This window comes from Gossypium hirsutum, chromosome A05, assembly GCF_007990345.1.
Source record: "Gossypium hirsutum isolate 1008001.06 chromosome A05, Gossypium_hirsutum_v2.1, whole genome shotgun sequence".
Taxonomy (NCBI): Eukaryota; Viridiplantae; Streptophyta; class Magnoliopsida; order Malvales; family Malvaceae; genus Gossypium; species Gossypium hirsutum.
Window position 1 is genome coordinate 26,448,183 of NC_053428.1, and position 24,908 is coordinate 26,473,090.

A 24,908-nucleotide genomic window follows, 5' to 3' on the forward strand; every position below is an offset into this window, starting at 1 on the left:
AAATTTGGGTGGTTCCTCCAACCTGCATTGTAAGTATTACTATAAGGATTATTTTGAGATCGAGGATTATTACCCATGTAATTTAACTATTTGTTCTCCATGTTGTGGCCATAGGGTAGGTATTTTGCATTGCTTGATCCACCTCCACTTGCTTCACACTGCATTATTGGGTGAACCTGTGAAGAACTAAGAAAACCATTAATTTTCTTATTCAAGAGTTCTACCTGATTAGAGAGCATGGTGACCGAATCGACGTTATAAACGCCGACTGTTTTCGTTGGCTTTGTCCTCATGACTTGCCACTGAAAGTTATTCAGTGACATCTCCTCTATAAATTCATAGGCATCTTCAGGTGTCTTATTATTGATGGTTCAGCCAACAGCTGCGCCAACCATTTGTCGAGTCGAAGGATTCAGGCCATTATGAAAGGTTTGAACCTGTAGCCAAAGTGGTAACCCATGGTGAGGGCATCTTCTCAAGAGGTCCTTGTATCTCTCTCATGCATCGTAGAGTGTTTCTAAATCCATTTGCACAAAAGAAGAGATATCATTATGTAATCTAGCCGTTTTAGCCGGTGAAAATATTTTAATAAAAACTTTTCGGTTATTTTTTCCCAAGTAGTGATTGACCCTCGTGGTAATGAATTCAACCACTGTTTATCTTTGTTTCTTAATGAAAAAGGGAATAACCGAAGGCGAATGGTGTCATTAGAAATGCCATTAATTTTAAATGTATCACATAGTTCCAAAAAGTTTGCCAAATGAGCGTTGGTATCTTTATCCTGCAAACCATCAAATTGAACAAATTGCTGTATCATTTGAATTGTGTTAGGTTTCAGTTCAAAAGTATTAGTAGGTCTAACTATGCTCGATTCAGTTCCTGTTAAAGAAGGTTTAGCATAATTATACATAGTGCGCGGAGTAAGATTTTGATTAATAACAATCGCAGGAAGATTTTGATTAATAACAATCGCAGGAGGTAGCGAATTTTCTTGGTTTTCAGCCATCTCTTCGATTGTGGTTGAAGTATCGTCCTCTTGCTCTTTCTGTGTATCGTAAGCTTCACCTTATTTTTGTTCAGTTTCTACAAATTGTGTGATCGATCTCACTATCAAACAGTAATGGTCCTGATGGGTTTCTTCTAGTCATAAACTAGAAAAACCTGTCAGAAGAAAATAAATGAAGAATTAGAAAAGAAAATAAAAATTTAAATTGCAATAAAAGTAAAATGGCTAAAGTAATAAAAATCAAGTGTTCCTAATATCCTAGTTCCCCGGAAACAGCGCCAAAAACTTGGTACGTGATATTCGTGCCAGGTTTTAAAGATTTATGAATGAATCGTTCTTGAGACTAACTTACTATCACGATTAAGGCAAGTGTACCTATCGAACAGTAGTATAGTTCAGCAAGACCAAAAGAACCATGAGTACTAGTATTTACTTCCCTTTTATTATCTAACCTAAAAATTAAGAGGTTTTGTTATCTAAACTAATTACTAAACTAAGAATACACATAAAATTTGGGAAAATAGTTTTGGGAAAATTCGATTGATTAAGACAATACCTAAGGAAAAATCCACCTAGACTTCACTTGTTATTTGACTCTGAATCAGACGATTTATTCATTTGACTTGATCCGTACAAATCCCTAAGTTATATTAGTATCTCTCTCGAGATTAATAACGTCTAACCCTAGGTTGAATAATTGAAATCTCTTTCTAATTAACACCCTAGAATTGCATTAACTCGATCTATGGATTCCCTTATTAGGTTTCACCCTAATCCAAAAAAATCTTATCACCCAATCTCTAGGCGTGCAATCAACTCCGCTTAATTATGATAAATTTACTCTTAGACAGGGTCTATTCCTCCTTTGAATAAGAGCTTAACTTGAATCAATATTCTGGAATATCAAAACAAGAATTAAGAACACATAATTAAGAACAAGTCAAATATTTATCATACAATTCAGATAATAATAACAAGATCCGTCTTAGGTTTCATTCTCCTTAGGTATTTAGGGGGTTTAGTTCATACTTATGAAAGAAAACTTCTTAAAAGCATAAAGAGAACAAAACATAAGAAAACCCAAAACTCCTGAAGGAACTTAAAGGGAGATCTTCAGTCTTGATGATGAATCCGGCTTCTGAGATGGATTAATTGGCTTTCCTTGAGTAATTCCTTGCTTCCTACTTTGCGTCCCCCTCTTAAGTGCCTCCTTAGGTGTTTAAATAGGCTTTTAGAGCCCTAAAAATTGGCCTTTTTCTAATAGGACTATACTTGGGCTCGGCAGGGACACGCCCGTGTGTGATTACTCCAGCCAATGGTCAAGGCTGTTGAATAGGCACGGGCATGTAGTTTACCCGTGTAAGTCGTACTTCAATCCTGCCAAATGGACACGCCCGTGTGAGGAAGTCCAGGCCGTGTTGATTTTCCACATGGGTTCATTTTCTCTTTTTCGGCCCGTTTCTCGCTCTTTTTACTCTCCTATGCTCTCTTAAGTATAAAACATGAAATTAAAGGATTAGGAGCATCGAATTCACCAAATCTAAGGAGAAACCATTAATAAATGGGCTAAGCATGGGATAAAAATATGTATAAATTACGGTTTATCAATTCCCAAAAGTAATTTTTCACATCAATAAAGAATCACTTCTTTTGCTGATGTGTCAACCCTCTTGGGATAATGTTAACGGCTAAAAAATTCACAATGTCTACAAACCAAGTTACCTTAGAATCAGATATAGCAAAAAATTGTTCTTCAGGAAATGAATCTTTTATTTCAACTTCATCTGGCTTTTTGGTACTTGAATTTGCAAGCCTGGAAAGATGATCAGTCATGAGATTTTCAGCTCATTTTTTATCATGAACCTCCAAGTCAAATTCCTACAATAACAGAATCCATTGAATAAGTCGAGGTTTTGCATCAGTCTTAGTTAAAAGGTAGCGAAGAGCAGAATGGTCAGTATAAATGACAACTCTAGACAATATTAGATATGACCTAAATTTATCGAATGCAAAAACCACAACTAGCAGCTCTTTCTCCGTAATGGTGCAGTTTTCTTGTGCAGCTGTCAAAGTTTTGCTAGCATAATAGATAGGTTGAAAATGCTTGTCTCTTCGCTGTCCCAAAACTGCACCGACTACAAAATCACTCGCATCGCACATTAGTTCGAAAGGTAAATTCCAATCAGGTGCGATTATAATTGGAGCATTAATTAATTTATCCTTTAAAGTACTAAATGCCTCTAAACATTCCTAATCGAAATTAAAAGGCACATCTTTTTCTAGTAATTTAGTCAAAGGCTTAGTTATTTTAGAAAATTTTTTAATAAATCTTCTATAAAACCCAACATGTCCTAAAAAGCTTCTAATAGCCTTAACCAAACTAGGGGGAGGTAGTTTTTCAATGGTTTCAATTTTATATTTATCAACCTCAATCCCTTTACTAGAAATTTTATGTCCTAACACAATACCTTCTTGAACCATAAAGTGACATTTTTCCCAGTTAAGTACAAGGTTCGTTTCCTCACATCTTATTAAAACTCATTTCAAATTTTTAAGGCAAAGATGGAAAGAGTTACCGAATACATATGAATCATCCATAAATACCTCCATGATGTCTTCTATGAGTTCGTCAAAAATGGCCATCATGCAGCGCTGAAAAGTAGCAGGAGCATTACATAATCCAAAAGGCACTCTACGATAAGCAAACGTACAGTATGGACATGTGAATGTCATCTTTTCTTGATCTTCATGAGTTATTGGGATTTGAAAATAACCAGAGAGTCCGTCTAAAAAGCATTAATACATGTGCCCGGATAATCTTTCCAACATTTGGTCAATGAATGGAAGGGGGAAGCGATCTTTTCTTATGGCGTCATTCAGCTTCCTATAGTCAATGCAAACTTTCCAACCTGTGACTGTCCTTGTTGGGATTAATTCATTCTTCTCATTGGCTACAACAGTCATGCCTCCTTTCTTAGGAACAACCTGCACTGTTCTTACCCAAGAATTGTCAGAAATAGGATAAATTTTTCCAACATCTAGGAGTTTAATTACCTCAGTTTTAACAACTTCTTTCATGTTGGGGTTCAGTCGTCTTTGAGCTTGCACACATGGCTTATAGTCATCTTTCATTAAAATTTTGTGGGTGCAAAAAGAAGGGTTGATCCTTTTAATGTTAGAAATTTTCCAAGCTATGGCTCTTTTATGTTCTTTTAATACTTGGAGCAATTTCTCTTTCTTCTAGGCTTGCAAGTTAGAAGCAATAATCACTGGTGATGTAGAATTATTTCCAAGGAATGCTTATTCCAAGTGATTTGGAAATTGTATAAGTTCCAGTTTAGGAGGTTCTTCAATAAAGGGTTTTTGCTTAAGTTCATTGTTTACCTTAATACCCTCATATTCTGCTTATCTTGGGGAGGGTCATTGGAATTTAGTTCAATATTTATCTTACCTATCTCAGAATCATCATCATCTACCTCCTCTTCTTGGGTAAGACATAGTTCCAACGTGTCCTTATGTATGATTTCCTGAAAAGAATCTTGAGTAGCATGATCAATAGAGTCAATAAAATAACATGAGTTATCTTGTTCCCTAGAAAATCTCATGGCATCATTAATTTTAAAAATAATCTCTTTGTCACCTACTCTAAGTTCCAATTTACCATCACCCACATCAATAACAGCCCTAGCAGTGGCTAAAAATGGACGACCTAAGATTAAAGGCACTTCAACATCTTTACACATGTCAAGCAAAATGAAATCAACAGGGAATATTTTACAAGTACGTCCTCTATAATACCCCTAGGATATTTAACAAATCTATCAGCTAGTTGAATACTCATCCTAGTGGGTTTAGGTTCCCCAAGACCAAGTTGTTTAAACATTTTATATGGCATCAAATTAATGCTAGTGCCTTATCAACATTGAAACTACCAATTAAGCAGGGAATAGTAGAACTTCCTGGATCTTTCAGTTTAGTTGGCAGTTTATTTTGGAGTATGGCCGAGCACTCCTCATTAAGTTCCACTGTAGATAGGTCTTCAAATTTCTGTTGGAAGCTCTTTTAAAAATTTTGCATATGTAGGCATCTGCGATATAACTTCAACAAAAGGTAAGTTAATATGCAGTTGTTTAAAAAGTTTAAGAAATTTACCGAATTGTGCATCCATGTGGTCTTTCTTGAACTTTGCTGGATATGGGATTGGTGGTTTATATTCCTTTGGCATTAGATTTTCATTGTTTTCGGGTTTTACATCCTCTCCTTCGTTTCTATCAGCTTCTTGTGGTGGCTTCTTTTCAGATTCAGCTAACACTTTCCCACTCTTTAGTGTAACTGCTTTCACATACTCTTTTGGATTGGGTTTGGTGTTACTAGGTAGTCTTCCTGGTGGTCTTTCTGAAATCAATTTAGCAAGCTGGCTTATCTGAGTTTTGAGCCCTTGGATCAATGTTTGTTGATTCTTAAGTGCTATTTCGGTATTCTAGAAACGAGTTTCTAACACCGAGATGAGTTTTGTTAGCATCTCTTCAAGGGTCGGCTTCTTTTCCTACTGGTAAGGTGGTTGTTGAAAACCTGGGGGATGTCGTGGCCTTTGATTTCCTTGGCCTCCCCACGAGAAGTTGGGATGGTTCGTCCAACCTACATTATAAGTGTTACTATAAGGATTATTTTGAGGTCGAGGATTATTACCCATATAATTCAATTGCTTGTTTTCCATGTTGTGGCCATAGGGTGGGTATTCTGAATTGCTTGTTCCACCTCCATTTGCATCGTACTACATTACTGGATGAGCCTGTGAAAAGCCAAGTAAACCATCAATTTTTCTATTCAAAAGTTCTACCTGATTAGAGAGCATAGTGAGTGAATCGACGTTAAAAATGCCGGCCGCTTTCGTCGGCTTTGTCCTCATGACTTGCCACTAATAGTTATTCAGTAACATCTCTTTTATAAATTCATAAGCCTCTTCAGGTGTCTTATTATTGATAGTCCCACCAGCAGTTGCGTCAATCATCTGTCTAGTCAAAGGATTCAGGCCATTGTGAAATGTTTGAACTTGTAGCCAAAGTGGTAACCCATGGTGAGGTCACCTTCTCAATAAGTCCTTGTATCTCTCCCATGCATCTTAAAGAGTTTCTAGATCCATCTGCACAAAAGAAGAGATATCATTCCTCAATTTAGCTGTTTTAGCCGGTGGAAAATATTTAAGTAAAAAATTTTCGATCATTTGTTCCCAAGTAGTGATAAACCCTCGTGGTAACAAGTTCAACCACTGTTTAGCCTTATTCTTCAATGAAAAGGGAAACAACCGAGGGCAATTGGCATCATCAGAAATGCCATTGATTTTAAAAGTACAGCAGAGTTCCAGAAAATTCACTATATAAGTGTTTAGATCCTCATCCTGCAAACCATCAAACTGAACAAACTGTTGTATCATTTGAATCGTGTTAGGTTTCAGTTCAAAATTATTTGCAGCAACAGCAGGCCTAACTATACTCGATTTAGTTCCTGTTAAATTAGAACCCACAGGAACTGAAAGTACTAGTATTAACTTTCTTTTTAGTATCTAGCCTAAAAATAAGAGGATTTGTTTTATCTAAACTAATTAACTAAACTAAGAATCCACAGGAAGTAAATTGGGGAAATACTTTTGGAAAAACTGATTGATTTGGACAATAGCCAAGGGAAAATCCACATAGACTTCACTTGTTATTTGACTCTGAATTAGATGATTTATTCACTTGACTCGATCCGTAGAAATCCCTAATTTATATTATTATCTCTCTCGAGACTAACAACATCTAACCCTAGGTTGATTAATTGAAATCTCTTTCTAATTAAAACCCGTAGTATTGCATTAACTTGCTTAATGGATTCCCTTATTAGGTTTGACCCTAATCCGGCAGACTTATTTCGCCCTATGTCTAGGGGTGCAACCAACCCCGCTTAATTATGCTAGATCTACTCTTAAACAGGGACTTTTGCTCCTCTAAATAAGCACATGAAAATCAATATCCTGGAATATTAAAGCAAGAATTAAGAACACATAATTAAGAACAAATCAAGTATTTATCATATAATTCAGAAAATAATAACAAGATTCGTCTTAGGTTTCATCCCCCTCAGGTATTTAGGGGATTTAGTTCATATGTGTAAAAGAAAACATCTCAGAAGAATAATGATAACAAAACATAAAGAAAATCCAAAAATCCTTGAAGGAAATTGAAGGGAGATCTTCAGTCTTGAAGGAGAATTTGGCTTCTGCCGATTGAGATGGATCAATCGGCTTTCTTCGAGTAATTCCTTGCCTCCTACTCCGTATGTCCTCTAGGTGCCTTTCTTGGGTGTTTATATAGGCTTTAGAATGCTTCCAAACCCTCAAAAGTTTCCTTTTCCAAACAGAACTAGACTTGGGCTCGACAAGGACACGCCCGTGTGGGGTGGCTTAGGCTATGTTAGAGTCTGCTAAATAGACATAGGCGTATGGTCTACCCGTGTGGGGAAGTCTAGGCTGTGTTGATTTCCCAAGTTGACCCACTTTCTCCGTTTTTGGCCCGTTTCTCGCTATTTTTACTCTCCTATGCTCACCTAAGTATAAAACATGAAATTAAGGGATTAGGAGCATCGAATTCCACAAATCTAATGATAATTCATCCAAAAATGTGCTAAGCATGGGAAAAAATATGTAAAAATTACGACTTATCAAATACCCCCACACTTAAACGTTTGCTTGTCCTCAAGCAAAATTCTCAATTCACAATTAAGAATTCATTTTTCTCAACTTATAATTCCTATCAATAATATCTCAAAATAATCCATAAGTAATCATACATTGATAATTCAACTAGAAGAACATCAAAGTTTCAAGCATTCCAACTTGAGCATTTTATCACGAAAATATAGGTGTTTCCTGTCATCTAAGTAATCAACTTTGATTCAAAATATCACAGAATTCAACATCCTCACTAAAGATTCACTCAAATCACTCGAGGTGTTTAAGGAAAACAGATTTAGCACTCATCAGTCAATATGAAAAGTTATTACCATAGGCTTGCGTGAGAATCAAATCTCCACAACTATATATTGAGATGATGCATCAATCAAAAGGTCTTTAGAGGGTTGTAACATGGCTTTGGTTAGGGGGTGTGGTCACAAGCTGAAAGAGAAGGTTAGAATCGGGATTGAATTGAAAAATTACCTAACTAGAAAAATACTAAAGCTGACAAATTACATTTCTAATTAGATAATCCTAGAATTGAGCTTTTCTTCATGGTTAACAACATTTTAAACCAAGCATTACATAATTTCGTAATATGCTAGATGACAAATCTCAATTGCAGCAACTTCATTTTTCTTTAAGAACAAATCAAGTAACATAGAACTTTGCTAACTATCAAAAATAAAACATAGCTAAGTAATTTATTCAAATCAAATCTCGAAAAAAATAGGGATCAAATTAATTGAGGGGATGTCAACAATAATAGGTTATAGGTTAATATTGAGGGTAAATCAATGAATGGCTTGTTAGGCTCAAAGGGGTTCACTAAGGGTTAATTATGAAGGTAGACTTTTATGGAGTGAGTGGGTTAAACCTAAGTGCCTTTATCATCTCGACATATCAAATCAATGGTATGGTCTTGACATGCATAATTGAAACAAGTTCTAGAATAACAAATCAATATTGATGCACTCATAGCAACAATGAAAGTGAGCATGAAAGAAATAATATATGCTCTAAAGGCTCAAGATCTCCCAAAAATACGGCTTTTTGATGTTAATCCTATGAATTTCAACTTTAAGATAATACCTAAACTTGGGGAAATGACCTAAAAAATTTTAATTCTCAAAAAAAAAATCAACTTATCATGCTTGATTCTTTAATTTCTTAAAGTTTAAACAATCAATGCATAAATACCAATGTTTTAATTCAAGACATATCAATAAAAATCATAAATTAATCAAAATTAATAGTGATATGAGTGAGTCACGTGAGAATAAGACAAAATTCAGGAATTTTTCAGATAATGATATAAATAACCCCCCACACTTAAGATGTACATTGCCCTCAATGTAAAAAGATAGATTTACTGAAAAATATAGATATAAGATCATAAGATAGGGAGAGAAGTGAAACTTCCTGAATGTTAAATGGAATCCTTGAATTAGAGCCATGGAAAGTAATCGGCTAAGGAAAGGGTGAGATTTGGAGGAGGATACTCCGGTGGTGGTAGAGGTTGTTAGTCCACAAGTGCTGCGCCAAAAGAATATTATAACTAGTGATAGCTATGGTTGTGGCCGAGCAGGGCATGGCAGTCGTGGAAGACCTTTTCCAGTGGAGTTGCAAATTCCTAAGTAATAACTGCTATAACTCTTAACGAAATGGCCGAAAACATAAATTGCTTAATATAAATTGTAAAACCTAAAGATGAAGTAAAAATAGTATTAAAGAGAAATAGGATAAAAAGTAAGTTAAAAAGATAAATAAAGATAAAAATAAAAATAAATAAAAGATAAATAGTAGGGGTTTATAAAGATATTGGGGCACACGACTGTGAGGCACGGCCGTGTGCCCATATTTTAGCCCGTGTGTTTCGTGGTTTTCAAATTTGGGCGTGTTGCTGCACGCGGCCGTGTTGCACAGCCTTGTCATTTTGACAGTTTCGACAACAGGTGGTGGGCACGGGCGTGTCGCACGCCCTTGTTAATTTGGCAGGATTGCCCACGGCCATGTCACACTGCCGTGGCAACGTATCGAATCCTGTGTTTTGGGAAAATTTTTGATCTATTTTTACACAGTCCTATCGCACGGCCTAAGGCACGCCCGTGTGCCTGGTCATGTGGATTTGGAAAATCTGTGTTCAAGGACTATAACACCCCTATCCCGCCGTCGCCGGAATAGGTAAGAGGTGTCACCGGACAGACAGAGCATTTTCGAACAACACAGCTTCACAGATATCATATAACATTAGTACATTTGCATTCATCAAAAATTCATCAATTAAAATGGTCTACGAGACTAAAAACATACATTTAGGGAAGGTTGGGTGTGACAGCCCTAATTTGACTCTAGCCGGAAAGTGATTTTGGGACCACAAAATCGAGTCTTAAAAATAATTAACTGTTAAATTCTATGCCTATTATATGTGTAAATGCATTTGTGAAAGTCTCATGCTTTGATTTTGTCATTTGTATGTGAAAATTTTAAATCGGACTTAAGTGAGACATTTGTGAAATGTGATGGGTAAATTTTAAGGTGGTCTATTTATGCATGTTGTTAAAAAGGTGGACTTGCATGTCAATTACTCATTTTTTTGGTTAGTGGCCGGCCATGATATGATTAATATATATTATGTAATTTTTATAATAACAATTTAATTCACAGAATGAAATAATGAATAAAGAATAATATTATGGGGTTAGTGGGAGGAGAAACCAAGGCAGGTTCATCTTGCCCTCCATTGCCGTAGCTTGAAGCAAGGGAGAAGAAAAGATTTTTGTTTAATTTTCGGCTTAGATGATGGTTAGATTGAGGTAAGTACTATGCTATTATTGAAAATTTATGCATAAATTGAGATAATTAGTTGAATTCTACCTATTCCATGGTTAAATTTAGGTTATTAGGAAGTTTGAAGTTCGCCTAAGAAGCTTGAAATTTTAGTTGATGCTTTGATGTCATTGGCTTGGATAATTATGTTGGATGTGTTAAGTTGCTTGTTATTTTTTTTTACTTAAAAGTTGAGGTTAGTATTTGGTTTGTTGAATATGCCGAATTTGGATTTAGGGAGAAAAACTAAGTAATCGGTCATGCTATATTCTTGATAAAAAAATGGTGGCTTGAGTTTAGTAATATTCGGCCATATGTGATGATTATATTGAGCCTTGTATATTCGGTCTTATAGGTATGTACTTATGTAATGATATAATGAATATGGTATATTCGGTTATATAGGTAAGTATTTATGAAGTGTTCTAATTGAACTTGTAATTTCGACCACATCGATATATAAATAAATATATATTTGTAAAGATATGTTTGATCTTGCATATTCTACTAAATAAGTGATGATGGTATATGAAGTTAAATGTGGTTTGGTAAGCTTTTATAGATGTGTGAAAGTATATTTTAATTTATAATGATATTTGGCTTTGGAAGTGGTATGAAAACATGCAAAATACTAATCTTATAAGTATTCGGCCAAATTGGTAGATATGATAATCATGTGTGGTTATGAAATTGTTAAGTTAAAATTTATTATACATTGAGTTAGTAAACTAGTTTATGAAATTCGAATATGCAAGGTAATAAGTTAGTAAAATGTTCCTTGATAGTTTTAATCTATTATATGGGATAAATGTAGTTGTTGATTGTAGCCTAGTAATATGTTCGATTGTGTATGAGTAGTGCATATGTATGATGTTTAAATATCTAGTTAGTAGGGTCATTTGTATCTTAAATATATGATATACATGTATTAAATTAAATTGCTTAATTGATAAGTAATTGAATAAATCTATTTGTTTTAAATCAAGCTCAAGAGCAAAAAGAGTCGAAATCAAATAGGGGAAAAGAGAAAGCTATCGAGTAGTCTATCAGTAACTGTTCAAATATATCCGAGGTAAGTTTTGAGTAGTTTCTTTTAGTATGAAATTGATGATACTTTTATAATAGTATATTAAATGAATTGAAATCTTTGGGATGTTCTTGATTATAGTCGTATAATAAATAGCATATGTATATGATTTATAGTATAAGGGTTACTTTGGGATTAAGCTTGAATGGTGAAATGAATGTGTGGTATTAAGTTTAACTCTTGAGCTAAAATGTGAATGATGATGTGCATATTGAGCTTATATCCGAATGTAGTAAATGACTAAGTATGCGTGGTATTTGGAACATATCCAGACTTGAGGTCCGCAGGCTACGTGCTGGAACATATCCGGACTTGAGGTCCGTAGGCTATGTGCTGGAATATATCCGGACTTGAGGTCCGCAGGCTATGTGCTAGAAATATATTCGGGCCTAAAGTCCCGCAGGCTTTGTGCTAGTAACTGGACTCGGGTTTTGAAACCTAGCAGGCTTAACGCCGGTGATTCGAATGAGATTACAAATTCAAATGTTCCAAGCAAACTATTATTGATTATTTATGATATATGGTAATGACCAGGTACGTATTATGTACCTATATGTGAATTGATTTCAAGGTGAGTCATTAGTATCAAATAACTATATAATTGTAAGGATGATTAATATATCTATGAATAAGAGAAATGACCTATTCGGTCGATGTCTGTCATTATATGAAAATATGTAAATTTAAATTAGATGTATGAGCCATAAAGTGAAGTGAAGCATGTGCTGAAAAATTTCTTTGTGTATTTACATTCGGCCAGTAGGCTTTATAAGTGATTGTAGTAAAAATAAAAGTTTTGTGATATTTAATGTTCGTTTTATATGACACATTTTTGATTGTTTGAAATGCTTAAAACTTACTAAGCATAGTAATGCTTACTTTGTTGCCTTAATTCTTTGTTTTATAGATCTTGTTCGTCAGCTACGGTCTCGAGGATCTCAAAGTCGAATTCGTCCACACTATCTAAACCCTTTTGGTACTCTAGTAGTTAAATTTCGATAATGGCATGTATAGGCTTGACTTTTTGTTGTTAAATAATTATATTTTGATGATGTATATATATGTAAAGCCATGCGAAAATGGCTTGATAAGTTACTATATACGTTCCAAATGGTTAATGTGAATGTATAGTTGACATTTGATTAATGTTTTCAATGTTTGAGGTGAATTGAACTTAAGAATGAATCAATATACCTATTATCTTGAGATGATTTTTTTTAGTGTGCTAACGGAAGTTATTCAAATATAGTTAACTGAAATTTCGTGCTTGTATGGTAATACTCTTTAACCCTCCGGCGACGGGTACGGGTTAAGGGCATTACATCGGGACTAAACCAAACCCATTCAAAATTTTTAGAACTTAATCAAACTTTTCAAAACTGACAAAGCCACACGCCTGTGTGACTATGCCGTGCGACTTACACGAGCACAAGACACACCCATGTGCTCCAACCGTGCCAAAAAGAGGTCCTAAACTGACTTTTTTACACGGCCAACAAACACGATCGTCTGCCATGACTATGTAAAATTTAGCTAGCTATTGACTTTTTCACACGGCCACAAGGCAGGCCCGTGTTCCCTGGCCGTGTGGCACAATGCAGGCTTGGTTTAAGCCAATTTGCCCCCCATATGGTTCCAATCCTACAAGCATTAATATGCAACAATCATACCAACATTTCCAACCAATTCCATGCTCAAATATGACCAAAACACATTAGAACATGGCACATTACCACATACACCAAAACAATACACAAACATATCATTTGCTAGCCAATTCAAATGGCATAACTTTTATACAATTCAAAACTTAATACATAGACATTCTAGCCTATACATGCCATACTTAGCAATATTTACACTTAAAGAGTACCAAAATTAGTTTGATAGTGTGGTGACAATCCTCGATTATCCCCGAGCCTTCAGTAGCTACGACAATTGAAATACAGACAGAAATCACACAGAGTAAGCTACGAAGAGCTTAGTAAGCCAAACACAAATGGTCTAATTACTAAAGCATATTTATGTAGTTCAAAACAACAATAAGAATTCATAGCCATTTCTCAGAGTTGTTCATAAACTTAACCATGCTCATTTTCTTGTATGCATATCATATTCATTTCCATGATTCCGAACCTACTTCGCAGAAACATAGTCTTTCATATTCAGAAATTAAGTACAATACAAACATACTTGTATAGACTACACATTTCACATGTTCATTTTCATATCTCATACTTTGTCATCAGACAATTCAGAAATTATACAAATATTCATAAATGAGTATAATGCCAACGTCCTAGACGTGGTCTTACATGTAATTCAGTATCGATGCCTCTGTCCCAGACAGGGTCTTATATGAAATCAGATACGATGCCGATGTCCCAAACATGGTCTTACACGTAAATTTCAAATCGATGTCTGTGTCCCAGACACGGTCTTACACGATAATTCAAATTAATACCAATTTTCTTTTATCAGGATCTTAAGGTCGTCCAATGTAGATAACAATTTATAAACACAGAATTTAATCAACTTAACACATAAGTGTAGTTTGACTTACCTCGTACGAATTTCGGACGAAAATGAGTCGACTATTCGACTACTTTGGACTTCCCTCGATCTAAGTTTGATTTTCTTTGTTCTTGATCTAATACAATTCAAATTCAACCATTCAATCATATATTGCTTTCAAAATATTCCATTAATACATATTTAGGGCACTTTACAATTTAGCCCCTATAATTTTAGATTTTGACACTTTAGTCCATTTTTCACAAATTCACAAATATACCAAATTCACCAAGACTATAACTTGGCCAAAAATACATGGCTTCCATATAATCCCATACAACATGTTTAATTCAAAAATTAGTCCTTCAAAACCTCATTTTCTCAAATTAGCCCAATTAGCTCATTTCATCAAAAATTCAAGAATAAAACATATAACCCATCTAACAAGCCTTCATAATTCATCCAAAAACATCACAAAACTCATGATATCAACAATGGCATTTCATGAAATCTTTAACAAAAACAGAAATTCGAACATGGGCTTTGAAGAACACAAAGCAACGATCGCAGAAACATAGAAATTATCAAAAACGGGCGAAAATTCATACCTTAATTTATCAATCAAAGTGCCGAATATGCAAAAGCTTCAAACCTTTCTTTCATTTGCTGATTTTCGGTTAACATGCATGAGAATAAGGCCATCTTTGTTTTGTTTTCATTTTTAATTAACATTATTAACCATTTTCCCATTTTGCCCTTGTTAATAAAACATAAATTTCCATCCACTAATGCCCATAATTGTCCACCATTTAAAAAAATGGTACAATTGACATGCAAGGACCTTTATTTTAAAAGCCAAGTCAAATAGGTGTTTTATCATCTAGCACTCAAGTTTTACACTTTTCGCGATTTAATCCTTTTTCATAATTAAGCAAGAAACAGACAAATTAAATCACAGAAATTTCACAGATGCAAATTCTCATATCATAGACACAGAAAATAATATTAAAATATTTTTTAGACTTAGATTTCTGGACCCGAAACCACTATTTCGACCAGGGTCAAAATCGTACTGTTATAATTCTCCCCCTTTAGGGATTTTCGTCCCCGAAAATCTTACCGTTAAACAGATTCGGATATTTCTGTTTCATTGCATTTTCAGGCTCCCATGTAGCCTCTTCTACTCCGTGTCTATGCCATAAGACTTTGACTAACGGAATTCTCTTATTATGCAATTTTTTAATCTCACGAGACAGACTACGAATCAGCTTTTCTTCATAAGCCATATCTGAATGGATTTTAATATTAGACAGAGAAATTACATGTGAAGGATCAGATCTGTATCGTCGAAGCATCGATACATGAAGTACATTGTGAATCTTTTCTAACTCAGACGGTAATCTTAGTCTATAAGCAATCAGCCCAACTCGCTCAATGATTTCATACGGTCCGATGAACCTCGGGCCCAACTTGCCCATTTTACTGAATCGAGACAGTTTCTTCCATGGAGATACTTTCAGAAACACTTTATAATCGATCTCATATTCGATATCCTTTCATTTTAAATCCGCATAAGATTTCTGACAATCAGAGGTAGCTTTCAGGCTATCTCGGATTATTTTCACTTTTCGTTCTGTTTCTTTTATTAGATCAACCCCGTAAATCTTATTCTCACTAAGCTCAGACCAGTATAACGGAGTTCTATACTTTCTACCATATAAAGCTTCATATGGTGCCATTTTAATGCTCGATTGAAAACTATTATTATAAACAAATTTAATCAAAGGTAGATATTGTTCCCACGTACCTTCAAACTCAAGAATGCAACTTCTCAACATATCCTCGAGTATCTGAATAATCCGCTCAGATTGGCCATCTATTTGTGGATGAAAAGCAGTGGTGAAATGCAATTTAGTACCCAGAGCATCTTGCAACTTCTTCCAGAATCACGATGTAAATCTTGGATCCCTATCTGACACAATCGACAATGGTACACCATGCAGTCTTACAATATCAGAAATATAAAGCTCAGCTAACTTATCAAGCTAATAATTAAACCGAATTGGAATAGAATGAGCTGATTTCATCAAACGATCAACTACAACCAAAATTGCATCTTTCTTTTTCGGAGACAGGGGTAAACTCGAAACAAAATCCATGGTCACTCGATCCCATTTCCATTTCGGAATCATAATCGGTTGCAACAGACCTGATGGCACCTGATGTTCAGCTTTAACTTGTTGACAGATCAAACATTTAGAAACAAAATCAGAAATATCCCATTTTATCCCTGGCCACCAGTATAATTGCTTTAAGTCATTATACATTTTCATACTCCCCGGATGTACAGAAAATCTACTATTGTGAGCCTCACTCAAAATAAAATGAATTAACTCTAGATTTCTCGGAATACATAGTCTATCTCTGAATCTCATACAATCATTAACATCAACCCAGAATTCAGAATCACACAGAGTTCGTTTAACTATCAATTCATTGTCAGATTTTTGAGCCTCACAGATCTGTTGTATAAACAAGGGTTTTGCTTTGAGTTCTGCTAAAACTGAACCATCATCAGATAGATTCAAATAAGAATTCATTTTACGCAAAGCAAACAACGATTTCCAACTTAAAGCATTAGCAACAATATTTTCTTTTCCCGGATGATAATCAATAACTAGCTCGTAGTCTTTTAACAATTCCAACCATCTTCTCTGTCGCAGATTCAAATCTTTTTGCGTCATTAAATACTTCAGATTTTTATGATCAGAAAACACATGACATTTCTCGCCAAACAGATAATGACGCCAAATTTTTAGAGCAAACACAATAGCAGCTAACTTAAGATCATGTGTCGGATAGTTCTTTTCATGTGGCTTCAACTGTCTTGAAACATAAGCAATGACTTTACCTTCTTGCATTAGCACACATCCCAGACCAATTAATGAAGCATCACTGTAAATTATAAATTCTTTACCTGATTCAGGTTGTACTAATACCGGAGCTTCAGTCAACAAAGTTTTCAACTGATCAAAACTATTCTGACACTTTTCTGACCACTCAAACTTCACATCCTTTTGGAGCAATTTCGTCAATGGAGTAGCAATAATCGAAAAACCTTTCACAAATCTTCTATAGTAACCAGCAAGTCCCAGAAAACTACAGACTTCAGATACATTTCTTGGAGGTTTCCAATCTATAATAGCTAAAATTTTGCTCAGATCAACTCGGATACCAAAGGCTGATACAATATGACCCAGAAAACTAACTTCTCGTAACCAGAATTCACACTTATTGAACTTTGCATACAACTATCTATCTCGCAGTATCTGTAGCACTATCCTCAAATGCTCGGCGTGTTCAGATTCATTATGTGAATAAATCAATATGTCATCAATAAATACAACAACAAACTGATCTAAATACGGTCTGAAAATTCTATTCATCAAATCCATAAAGATAGCAGGCGCATTCATTAATCCAAAAGGCATAACTAAAAATTCATAATGCCCGTACCTTGTTCTAAAAGTAGTTTTCAGAATATCAGAGTCCTTTACTCGCAACTGATAGTAACCCGATCTCAAATCTATCTTTGAAAACACAGTAGCACCTTTCAACTGATCGAATAAGTCATCGATCCTGGGCAGAGGGTATTTGTTCTTTACAGTCACTTTATTAAGTTGACGGTAATCAATACACATTCTCATTGTGCCATCTTTCTTTTTCACAAACAGAACAGGAGCACCCCAAGGTGAGAAACTCGGTCTAGCAAATCCTCGATCGATCAATTCTTGCAACTGAGATTTTAATTCTTTTAGTTCAGTCAGAGCCATTCTGTACGGAGTTATCGATATCGGAGTAGTACCAGTTACCAATTCAATGCCAAACTCGACTTCTCGATTCGGAGGCAAACTAGGTAGTTTCTCACGAAACACATTAGGGAATTCACAGATAACGGACATTGATTCAATTTTCTTGTCATCCACTTTCGAGTCTAACACATAAGCTAAGTAGGCTTCACAACATTTCTTTGCATAATTTCGTGCTTTCATTGCAGATATCACAGTTGGTAGCCCATTTAGATCACTAGACTCAATTTGAATTATCTCATCATTTTTACACCTTAAGTCAATGACTTTTCTTTTACAGTTCACAATAGCATCGTGCAATGTTAACCAATCCATCCCCAGAATTATATCAAATTCGTCGAAAGGCAATAGCATCAGATCAGCAGGAAAACAAGTATCTTGAATCATTAACAGACAGTTCTTGCATACTTTATCAACTAAAACACTCTTGCCTAAAGGGTTCGATACTTTAATTACAAATTTAGTAGACTCTACAGGCAAAGTCTTACTGCGCACTAAATTCATACAGATATAAGAATGTGTTGAGCCAGGGTCTATCAATGCAATCACAGAAGTATCATAAAAAGTGAAAGTACCAGTAATCACATCTACAGACGAGGCTTCCTTATGAGCTCGGATTGCATAGGCCCTAGCAGGTGCTCTGGCCTTAGATCTAACAGTAGTATCCCTAGTAGCTCTTTGATCACCACTTGTATTTCTCGCGTTTCTGGAAGGTCTACCTCTAGCTGAGGTGTTACTCTGTCTCAGATTCTGTACATTCTCTTGCTAAACAGGTTCAGAACAATCTCTTACAAAATGATCCAGGGACCCACATCGAAAATAGGCTCGGTCATTCAATCTACAATTTCCTGAATATCTTTTACCACAATGTTTACACTCAAGTTTCTCAGATCAGACATTTCCAACACTTGCAACAGAAGTAACAGGGGCTTTGGTGTTCGAATACGATCTAGCTCAATCTCAGTTTGAATGTCCCACATTAGTATTTGAACGGTTCTGATCATCCCAGAATTTCTTTGGTCCAGACTAAAATGATTCACTCGAAGATCTCTTTCTAGCATCTCTAGCTTCAGAATCAGCTTTCCTTTTCTCTTGGCTTAATTCTTCAGCTTTACATGCTCGCTTAACGAGCACTACCATTTCTTTAATCTCCAAAATCCCCACTAGCAGACGGATATCTTTGTTTAGTCCATCTTCAAATCTTTTTCACATTATTGCTTCATTTGATACACATTCCCGAGCATATTGGTTCAATCTCACAAATTGCCGTTTATATTCAGTGACAGACATTCAGCCCAATTTAAGCTCGAAAAACTCTTTACATTTCTGATCAATAAATCTCTAACTAATATATTTCTTCTGAAATTCAGCTTGGAAGAAATCCTAGGTAACCCGTTCACTCGGAACCACAGATATTAAAGTTTTTCACCAATGATTCGCCGTATCTCTCAAAAGTGAAACGGCACATTTAACACATTCCTTCGAATTCATAGACATTTCATCAAACACCCGTATCATATTCTCTAACCAGAATTCGACTCTTTCAGCATCATCATTCGTTGTAGCTCAGAATTCTTTAGCCCCATACTTTCTAATCTTGTCAACTAGTGGTCTACTTGGCTAAACTGGATTCACGGAAGTCATAACAGGAATTTGAGAAGGATTAACCAGGGGTGGAGGTTGTTGAACAACCGGATTGGTTCTCATATATTGGGTGAACCAAGCATTCATCATCTGATAAAAGGCTTCCTTAGCCTCGCTATCACGGCTGATCTTAGCCGGTCGAGAATCATCTTGCACCGTCCCTTGCGCGGGAGTAGGTGCATTACTCTCAACATCGTCAGCTACGGCTCTATTGGGATCCATTGCTATATCAAAGCACATTTCAAACGTCAGGATTCATCACACTATCACAGTTTCAAACATATTGCATGTATAGCTAGACTTACACACGTTATGGTAGTCCTAGAACCAATTAAACCATGGCTCTGATACCAATAAAATGTAACACTCCTATCCCTAACCATCGCCAGAATAGGTAAGGGGTCTCAACGGATAGACAAAGCATTTCTGAACAACAGAGCTTTATAGATATTATATAACATTAATACATTTGCATTCATCAACAATTCATCTATTAAAATGGTCTACAAGACCTAAAACATACATTTAGGGAAGGTCGGGACTAAACCGAACTCATTCAAAATTTTCAGAACTTAATCAAACTTTTCAAAATTGAAAAAGTCACACGCCCGTATGACTAGGCCATGTGACTCACACGGGTACAAGACACGCCCATGTGCTCCAACCGTGCCAAAGAGAGGTCCTATACTGACTGATAAACCTTAAACTATACATATTTTTACCCCATGTTTAATGCATTTTATGGATGATTTCTCATTAGAGTTGGTGAATTCGATGCTCCTAATGCTTTAATTTCATGTTTTGTACTTAGGAGAGCATAGGAGAGCGAAAGGAATGAGAAACAGGCCAAAAACAGAGAAAATGGGCCAAAGTACGAAATCAACACGGCCTGGACCTCCTCACACAGGCAGGCCACACGACCGTGTCAATCTGGAAAAATTGAAGCACGACTCACACGGGTATAGCACACACCCGTGCCATTCTAAAAGGCTCAAACACGGCTTGAAGTAATCGCACACGGGCGTGTCACACGAGCGTGTCCCTGCCCAACCCAAGTCAAGTCTAATTCAGAAAAGGCCACTTTGGAGCGCTTCTAGGCATTCCAAAGCCTATAAATACACCTTAGAAGAGGAGAGAAAGAAAGACGGAGAATAGGGAGTAAGGAATTACTCCAAGGAAGCCGATTGATCCATCTCGGAAGCCGGATTCATCATCAAGACTGAAGATCTCTCCTCAATTTCCCTTCAAGAGTTTTGGGTTTTCTTTATGTTTTGTATTTTTTATTCTTCTAAGATGTTTCCTTATTTGGTTATGAATTAAAATCCCTAAATACCTAAGGGGAATGAAACCTAAGACGAATCTTGTTATTATTTTCTGAATCGTATGATAAATATTTAACTTGTTCTTAATTATGTGTTCTTAATTCTTGTTTTGATATCCCAAGATACTGATTCAAGACATGCTCTTATTCAGAGGAGGAATAGACCCTGTCTAAGAGTACTTTTGTCATAATTAAGCGGAGTTGATTGCGTGCCTAGAAATAGGGTGACAAGATTTTACCGGATTAGGGTGAAACCTAATAAGGGGATCCATAGATCGAGTTAATGCAACCCTAAAGTGTTAATTAGAGAAAAGTCTCAGTTATTCAATCTAAGGATTGGAAGTTATTAGTCTTGAATAGGGATAATAACATAACTTAGGGATCTTTACGGAACAAGTTGAATGAATAAATCCTCCGGTTCGAAGCCAGAATAACAAGTAAAGTCTAGGTGGATTTTTTCTTAGGTATTGTCTTAAGTCAATCTATTTTTCCCAAAAGCAATTTCCCAATTCTTTTCTCTGTGAGTTCTTAGTTTAGATAATTAGTTAATTAAAACAAAACCCCATTATTCTTAGGCTAGATAATAAAAAGACAGTCATTACTAGTACTTTTAGTTCCTTTGGGTTTTTAGATAATTAGTTAATTAAAACAAAACCCCATTATTCTTAGGCTAGGTAATAAAAAGACAGTCATTACTAGTACTTTTAGTTCCTTTGGGTTCGACATTCCAGTCTTGCTAAACTATACTACTGTTCAAAAGGTACACTTGTCTACATCGCGATAATATTCAGTTCAAGAACGAGTAATTATAAATATTTAAAACCTATCACGAAACCTCGCGATCAAGTTTTTGGCGCCGTTGTCGGGGAACTAATTGTTAGGAACGCTTAATTTTTATTACTTTAGTCATTTATTTTTCTTTCAATTTAATTTAATTTTAATATTATGATTACTAATTAATTTACTTTTTCTTTTTCTTTCTCTTGGCAGGTTTTTATAGTTTATAACTAGAAGAAACCCGTCGGGACCATTTCTTTTTGACGAAGAAATTGATCGCACAGTTTGTAGAAACCAAAGAGAAATAAGGCGAAGCTTAAGATACACGGAGAATGAGCAAGAAGACGATACTCAACCCCCAACTGAAGAGATGGCTAAAAACCAAGGCAATCAGCTACCTCCTGCAATTGCAGCTAATCAAAATCCTACGCCACGTACTATGTATGACTATGCTAAACCTTCTTTAACAGGAACTAAGTCAAGTATAGTTAGACCTGCTATTTTTGCGAATAATTTTGAACTGAAACCTAACACAATTCAGATGATACAATAGTTTATTCAGTTTGATGGTTTGTAGGATGAGGATCCCAACACTCACTTGGTGAATTTTCTGGAATTTTGCGACACTTTCAAAATTAACGGCGTTTCTGATGATGCTATTCACCTTCAGTTATTCCCTTTTTCACTGAGAAACAAAGCTAAACAGTGGTTGAACTCGTTACCGCGAGGGTCTACCACTACCTGGGAACAAATGACCGAAAATTTTTTACTAAAATATTTTCCGTTGGCTAAAACGGCTAAGTTACGTAATGATATCTCTTCTTTTGTGTGGATGGACTTAGAAACACTTTCCGATGCATGGGAGAGATACAAGGATCTATTACGAAGGTGCCCTCACCATGGGTTACCTCTATGGCTGCAAGTTCAAACGTTTTACAATGGTGTGAACCCACGATAAGACAGATGATTGACGCAGCTGTTGGAGGAACCATCAACAATAAAACACCTCAAGAGGCTTATGAATTCATTGAAGAAATGTCACTGAATAATTATCAGTGGCAAGTCATGAGGACTAAGCCAACAAAAATAGCCGGCATTTATAACGTTGACTCAGCTACTATGCTGTCAAACCAGGTAGAACTTCTCAATAAAAAGATTGATGGTTTACTTAGTTCTACACAGGTACATCTAGTAATAAGGTGTGACTCAAGTGGAGGAGGTGTGCATACAGAATATCAATCCTTCAATCCTACCACCGAAGAGGAACAAGTCAACTATATGGGTAACAATAACTTTAAATCTCATAATAACCCATACAGTAATACTTATAATGCAGGTTGGAAGAACCACCCAAATTTCTCCTAGAGTGGCCAAGGGAATCAAAAGCCACAAAATCCTCAGGGTTTTCAACAGCCACCTTATCAACAAGAGAAGAAACCGAACCTTGAGGAGATGCACTCAAAATTTATATCAGTATTAGAAACCCGTTTCTAAAATACTGAGATAGCACTTAAGAATCAACAAGCATCGATCCAAGGGCTCGAAACTCAGATAGGCCAGCTATCCAAACTAATCTCCAAACGACCACAAGGTAGCTTACCAAGTAATACTGAACCTAATCCAAGGGAACACCTCAACACAATTAGTACTCAAGATAAGGAAGGATTCATTGCGCCTGAGCCAGAATTGATGCAAGTGGTAAGCAAAGGTAAAAGACACGACCATGTGTCTCAGCCGTGTATGGAACACGACTTTGGGACATGGGCATGTGGAACCTTAAAGCATGAAATTTCCAAGATTTTCGTAAGTTCTCGGTTTAGTCCCAAACCCTTTCTAAAGTATGTTTTGGGCTCCGCAGACTCAAATAAGGGACTATGTGTAAGTGAATGAACGTTTTGAAATATGAATGAAATTTTATGGCCTATATTTTAGTTTAATGTTTGTATGTTTGTCCGGTAACACCTCGTACCTTATCCCGACCTCAGGTACGGGTGAGGGGTGTTACATTTAGTGGTATCAGAGCCAGGTTTAGTCGATTCTCGGAATAACATAGCAAGTGTGAGAGTTTAGTTATACATGCCACAAATATGTGATAGTGTGATGTCTTCCGACACTAATGAGGACCATTTTGTTTAAAATGAAGTATTCTCCAACCGAGCTACATCTGACCATTTGATAGTAATATTGAAGTATTTGAATAAAGTGTAGCTATGATGTGTTAAACTCGAAAAGGTATGAATAAGAATTCGTGATATATGTATATGTGATAATATGTGAGATGAAAGTTTATATAGTGATATATTTATTCATATTTGTTTGGCCTTCATATACTGTTGCATGCTTGACTAAATTGATTAGTAAACGTGATGACTAAAGTTATTCAAAATTCATAGAATGTATGAGTGAGTGCACTTGTTTGAAATGAGATAATTGGAAATTTTATGTAAGACAGATATGAATAATAAATTGTTTGAAGTGGATAGTATGATTATAATGACAGATGTGGATAATGAAAAAACAATGTGTCATATAGATATATGTCAGAATCGAGTTAGAGACTGTACGACCTCACCCCCTTACCGATGAGGTATATATAACAGAAATTCATGAGAATCATGTTGACTAAGTTCCTAAGTATGGAATCAAAGAGTTTAGTGATAAAATAATTATAGATATGACCAGAGACTGAGAATGGTTGACAAGTGAAGGACAGAGTTAGAGAAATATCAGAGTTGACTGAGTTATCTTGGGATTCAAATTGATGACAGAGTGTTTCTGAAAGTATCGTCTTGAAAAAAATTAGTTAGTAATGCTGGAAATTATGAGAAAGATACTAAACCTCACTCTGGTAATATTTTTGAGGACGAAACTCTCTAAAGGGGGGAGAGTTGTAATAGCCCAAAATTGGGTCTAGTTGGAATAGAGGTTTCGGGACCACAAAATCCGAGATAAAAATAATTATTTTATGATTATGTTAAGGTCTATGATATGATTGCATGATTTTGTGAAAATTTCTTGAAGAAATTCTATGCATAATGTGCTCGATTTTAAGTTAGGGACTAAATTAAATAAGTTGCAAAACTTGCATTCTAGAAGTTTCTAGTATGAAATTGCTTTGAAATATTAATTAGGAGGTCTTAAATAGAAAT

The 24,908-nt window shown here is 35.6% G+C and overlaps 2 non-coding genes across 2 annotated transcripts; both read left to right on the top strand.

Moving 5' to 3' along the window:
- Positions 1-453: 453 nt before the first annotated feature.
- Positions 454-560, top strand: LOC121229931 (small nucleolar RNA R71). Its single transcript, XR_005927882.1, has one exon. It is a non-coding gene; the product is annotated as a small nucleolar RNA R71 (small nucleolar RNA).
- A 5,515-nt stretch (positions 561-6,075) lies between these two features.
- LOC121229738 (small nucleolar RNA R71) lies at positions 6,076-6,182 on the top strand. The gene has a single exon (XR_005927693.1). It is a non-coding gene; the product is annotated as a small nucleolar RNA R71 (small nucleolar RNA).
- The last annotated feature ends 18,726 nt before the right edge of the window (positions 6,183-24,908 follow it).